We start from the raw sequence: 6,682 nt of genomic DNA, 5'->3' as shown, positions 1-6,682 counted from the left end.
TCATTGGTGCCATTTGATCCTTTTATGAACATTGTTGGCTACCGATGGGTGTATAAAATCAAACGCTGAGCTGATAGGGCCATTGACAAGGCTCGTTTGATTGCACGAGGGTTCACCCAACAGGAAGGTATAAATTATTCAAAAATCTTCAGTCATGTTGTTAAATTGACTACTATTCAATTAGTTCTCGCAATTACAGTCTTAAAAAGATGGAAGATTCAGTAACTTGATGTTTACAATGCCTTCCTCAATGGCTCACTTTGTGAGGTTGTTTACACGCAGCAACCCACAGGCTTTGTCAACATTGCTTTGCCTATTTATGTTTTTCGCCTTCACAAATCTCTCTATGGTTTAAAACAAGCACCGCGGGCCTGATATATACAATTAAATGATTTTCTCCTAACTATTAGTTTTCGAGCTTTAAAGGTTGATACCTCTCTATTTATTATGAGTAAGACTCCTAATATCTGTTGCTTACTTGTCTATGTGGTGACATTGTAATTACTATTAATAACTCTGAATTGATTCATTGCCTTATTACCTTGCTGAGTTCGGAGTTTAAACTTCATGACTTGGGTCATGCACATTATTTTTTAAGGATTAAAGTTGCTTCCACTAGTATGGGTCTTGTGCTTAGTCAATATAAGTATGTTCTTAATATTTTGAATCATGCTGGTATGTCATCGTGTAAACCTGTTGATACACCAGCGTCTATTTCCAAACTTAATATGCAGTCTACTAAGTTGTTTTCAGATGCCACTCCTTTCCACCAAATAGTTGGTGCTCTTTAGTATCTCACATTTACTCAACCCAATATCTTTTATATTGTGAATAAGGTATGTCAGTTTATGCATGCTCCTACCGAAAGCCATTGGACCGCTGTTAAACGTATCCTGCGATACCTAAACGTATATCATCCTTTGGTATCCATCTTACTCGTGACTCTGCTTTGTCTCTTCATGGTTTTACTAATGCTGATTGGGCCAACAATATTGATGATCAAAAATCCACGGGTGGCTACATTGTATTTCTTAGCACCACTCCTGTTTTATGGAAATCTAGCAAGCAACGCACTGTTGCTTGATCCTCTATTGAAGGAGAGTATAAGGCTTTAACTGATGGTATTATTGAGGTTCTTTGGCTTCACTATCTTTTATCAGATTTATGTTTCTCTCCTAGTTCTGCTACCACTATCTGGTGTGATAATTTGGGTGCTACATATCTGTTTGTTAATCCAATATTTCATGCTCATACGAAACATGTTGAGTCGATTATCACTTTGTTCATGATTGAGTTACTAAAAAAGAGATTCAGATTTGTTTCATCTCTTTCAAAGATCAATTAGCAGATGTTCTTACAAAGCTACCTGCTTCCTTTACTTGTACTTCTCTACATTCCAAGCTTCACGTGGATAACCCACCCTCAGCTTGAGAAGGAGTATAATAGGATGTGTTGTAATATAGAAAATATTATGTTTCCTCTTGTATAGTTTTATCATGTATAATAGGTTATATCATAACATATGTACAATGTCCTACTTATATAAACAATAGAGGAACTGCCCTACTAAGACACTCACCAAATTATTACAAATCTCTGCTTTAACTCAATGGATTTAGATAAATAGAAAATGATTTAATGGACAACTATGCTTAACAATAGAAAGAAATGTCTTTGAGGAAGGAAAACCACTAATTATTACTAGATCTTAGAATAGTATACATGTCTTTTCTCTAGGTTATAGAGTTACTCTAATTATTGTCAGTAGATTTAAGATTAATTTGTTCATCTTTTATCTCTTATACCATATAATTATTTTACTCCAGGTTTTTTTAATGTATTATTTAAGGCTATAAAGCTCATTATGTATTACTAGTTTATTAATGGAATTTCTTATCTTTGACAAAAAAAAAATAAAAATAATTGAAAAATAGAATTAAATTATTTTTAGTTTTTAATAATTTATCTTTTAAGAGTTTCTTCAATATTAGTTTTTTTATTTAATTATAAGTGAGATGGGATTTATATATTAATATTGAAGATATGTTATTATATTAACATTATATTAAAGATATAATAGTCAATTAAAACTTTTAAGGAGTTTGAACTTGTAAATATAACTATACATGAGTTGTTTATGAAGAGAAAATCTCTTTGAATTCAATCTAACATCACTAAAAAAGCAAAGACAGTTTTGTTATTTTTAAGGACAAATGAATTTAATTCCATCAAAACTCACTTGTTTAACCAATTTATATTACTAAATAAGTTTCAGCTCAAATAATATTTGTGTTTATTTTTAAAACTCAAGCTCAAACATTTTTTGTAATAAAAAATAAAAATTAACCTATGTAATAACCCATATTTACCCTCACTTCCTAACATATTTTAATAAAATAAAAATAGGGAGTGAAATGACAAGCAAATAAAAAACTAAGGACTAAAATAATATAAGAGTTTGAGTCTCTCTTCAAAACAACAGTAAAGTATAGAGATAAAGAGAAAAGAAAATAGAGATGAAGGAACTAGAAAAAAAAAAAAAGGTAAATAGAGAGTAAGTTATAAATAGATCAAAGGATAAACACCAAAAAAAAAAAATATAGGAAAGCTATTAGATACTCAAAAAGAAGAAAAATCACCAGAGAAAATAGAGAGAATAAAAACACACAAAAAAAAAGAAAGAGAGAAAATAAAGAATAAAGCTTAAATAGAAGATTTTGAAGGGAAAACTGTTTAAACACTTTAAAAGTGTGCATCCTCAATTTTTAATGAAGACAAGAAATGTGTAGCTTGGGTTATGTATATACAAATTAAATCCATTCAAGTTATTTACTGCTCCTTATTCTTATTGGTTGGTGATATTCACAGTTTACAACTTGCTACCATGGATGTGTATAAGATTGGAGTTCGTGTTTTTTTAATCTATAGTTATACCCGTTCCTAAGAGTTCGGGTTGAAATATAGATGTTTGTATTCGACCGTTAATTGATGAGTTAAAACAGTTGTGGTTGGAGTACGCATAGAAAACTAACATGTCAATACTGTATAGAAAATAACAAGACATTACTGATAATAAATAGCAACGAGTCACAAGTTCATAAGAAGTAAAAATGACTTTTTTAATGACAGAGTTAAAAAGGATGTTGCACAACTGCTTTTTTCGAGTGAAGAATTGTATGACATTGTGTCAGAGTACGATGATATTGTGTTTGATTTTTAATATGATAAGCAGAAGTTTTTTGGTTTTGATTTTACCCATAATTAGGTAAAGCGAAGTATTTTGTAAGAGCTTTCTTATTAGAATACCAATCTCCTCCGTCATAATCTTGATATCATGCATCTAAAAAAGAATATGTTTGAGAATATTTTCAATATAATTATGGACATGAAATGAAAGATAAATGACAACATCAAGGTTATTAATTATTTATCTCTAACAGTTTTTTTATTGTCATTAGGAGTTTAACAATATTAATTATTTATCTCCAATAACTTTTAACATGTTTTCTTTATTTTTAAATTGTGTTAAAGATGTGTTTAGTTTGATCATATACATGTATTTGTTCTTATATATTGGCATGATTGGTCTGTATTTTTTCTTTTCTTGTAACTTAATATTGATCCATGATTATGAATCCTAATTAGGTTTTTTCTTGGAAGTCTCCTTAAAGATAAATGAGCTTATATTCAATATTAATTTGTGTGAGTTTGTTTTCATATTCCTAATTTTTAGTATTTACAGAGATTCGGGTTGGATTAGTGTGATCTTATATAAACCCATTGAGGGTAAGTAATGTCTAACTAAAGAAGATGGGCTAGAGCTCAATTGATAATTTTGAACATATTCCAAGAAAATATACCAAAATTCAATTTATCATTTATCATCCTCTCGAGATCTAATACTTGTATTCTAAAAGTGAGGATTAAATTTTTTTTGAATGCCTAGATCTCAAATCATTATCATTAAATCTTAGTAGTTTTTACCATAAATAATGAACATACACACTAGCTTAGGTGAACAATTAATATATATAAGGACCATAGATTGTATTTTATAATAAGAATAAACACAAAGTAGCCTTAAGTATTATGCTTTAGGATAATATTAATATTTCTTTTAGTATAATTAACATTTTACCTAGAGTTAATATAAAACTAAATGACGCTTTTATTTTTAATTTTACCCCTTCTCATTCTAAATCCCATTTGTGACAACCTACTTTAGATCTATAGAAGTATAATGGATTTTAAAAAAGAAAAATGAAATTAAAAATGGTTCTGTCTTGAAGTCGAAAAAAGAACTTGCAGAGAGCTTTTCCTCTTTGATTTTGCATGTTCTCCATGTGAAAACCATAGCAAAATAAAATTGAGGAACTACAAAAGGTTTGTTCTGCTTTCTTTACTTTCTTTTATCTTTGTTAAAAATTGTAAATTTTAATGTATAAAACTTAGAAGGTGACCCGGGCATCACTTTCTCTCTGCTATATTACTTGCAACGTGGCTCCCTATCATTTCTCTTCCACTCTATGCAGAGTCTGCTGCACTAATTGCAAGATAAAAACATGGGGTGTCAATTATTTAGAAATCGATCCAGTAAAAACCGTGAATCAACAAATACAGGAAAAAAACCGATAAGAAAGTGAAAGCCCCCCAACCTTTTTGATAGCTTTGGGCTTGGAATTACTTGTTGATGCATATATTTCTAACATTTCTAAATCAGAAATAGATTCTGACATGAAAGAAAGTGTTTTGCCGTCATTTCATTAGAGAATGTCACAGATGATAGACATCCTTTAATCCTATACAGCTTATGATTTGTAATTCTGGCTAGGTTTTCCAATCTGTAAGATATATTTCGTATGAAAGTTCACCAAGTTTTAGGATATACAATAAAAATATATATAAAGAAAGAAACTACAATTAATCATCGAGATTCGGGTTTCACTGCACTAAAAACAACAAGAACACATTAATTATTTAGCTAAATCTATGTGTGTAACCTTCATCTTCTTCAGTGGAATGAAATCCTCTAGCTTATGTTGAACGTTATAATTAAGACTTCCTCTAGCTTATTAATTAGCAATACTAACTAATAAGCTCTCTTGTAAAGACGGTGAGCATGAAGACTGATGACAGGCGTCCACGTTTCGAAAGAAATGACGGCTCAAAAGAGCTAGCCAACCGGATGGATCCCTAGAGTCATGTCGGCTTGGAGCCATGCACATGTTCTGGCTATGTAGCAAGGTCAAATCCTCTAAGCTAAGCAATACATCAGAACAGATTCCTGGTAGTGACAGCCAATTGAGCCCTACGATAACGATCTTTGTTTTTGTTTTTTCTGTTCCAGACTACTGTTTTGGAAAACGAGACAGCGAGAGAGATTGATTGAGGGAGACTAATCGAAACAGCCAAAGCATATTTCCACCTTGAAGTGGATTTTTAAGCCATTCTGTTATCATCTTATCAACCACTGCCGCATCATAAATATACTCAAAGGCTACCAAAAACTGCTTGGTATAGCCCGTCGTTTTTGCTTTTTTCTCAAGAATAAATAAATAAAATATTTGGTTATTCCAATAATTTGTACTTTTTGTATTGCCTTTACATGTAAATGCATTTTAAAATGTTATTTTTTACTATCTAATATAATTTTTATTTATTTTATATATATAATATTTATCTTATAATAATTTTAACCAAACATATATTTAATCTATTTATATATATTTGCATAACCAATTTCTCTCTCTACATATATAGCAATGATTGGCTTTGTCGTAATTTATTTTTTACCCTAAATTTTTTAATGTAAAGTTTTTTAAAAAATTATTTTCAATCAAATTCAGTTATTTTTTAAATTCTCAATAATAAAAAAGAATTTTGAAGGGTAAATTTAGAGATAAGAAAGAAAAGAGTCTAATGTTTCTAGGGACTATAAAAACTAATGGAGGAAGAATATGCAAAAGAGAAAAAAATAAATAAATAAGAGGACCAATCAAAATTAAAAAATTATTGAAAGAAATCTTATTGACCAAGAAAAGAAAATTTAATTAATTAGGAATTTATAATAAAAAAGGAAATAATATAAATCATCTAACATTATTTTTCCAATTTAATTTTTCATGTTTTGTAGAGTATTTCACACAATATAAATATGAGACATTCACATAAAAAAAAAAGGGAGAACACATGAAGAAATAAAAGGAGAGACTCTTGCAAAAAGCCTAGCCAACTAAAAACTTGGCAAAAAAAAAAAAAATAGAGAAAGGAAAAGGATAATAAAAGAAAAGTTAAGAAAAAAACCCGCCATCAAAATCTTCGAGTTTTCTATTTTTGTTCTTCTCAAGGTTGCCCATTGTGATTTTCACCACTACTTGTGATTAATTACCACCACCCTATGACCATCAACTATTCTTTGTCCATCCAAACAATAACAACAAAAAAAAAAAACAATATTAGCATTAACAAAGAAGAACCTAGAAAAATCAATACAACATGAAAGATGAATCAACAATAACTTTTCAGTCTCCAATCTCTCATCTCTCGTGGAGGTGGTCAACAACAACCAAATCAAAAGGAGGAGGAAGGATTGGTACACACTATTGAGTGATTCATGCATCTCTCTGGCCTGACAACTCATGCAATCGACGCTCGCAATCTCATTAGTTCATCTACACATGAA

This window comes from Populus euphratica, unplaced genomic scaffold (assembly GCF_000495115.2).
Source record: "Populus euphratica unplaced genomic scaffold, PopEup_1.0 scaffold280.1, whole genome shotgun sequence".
Taxonomy (NCBI): domain Eukaryota; kingdom Viridiplantae; phylum Streptophyta; class Magnoliopsida; order Malpighiales; family Salicaceae; genus Populus; species Populus euphratica.
Note: the sequence above shows the minus strand (reverse complement) of the source record.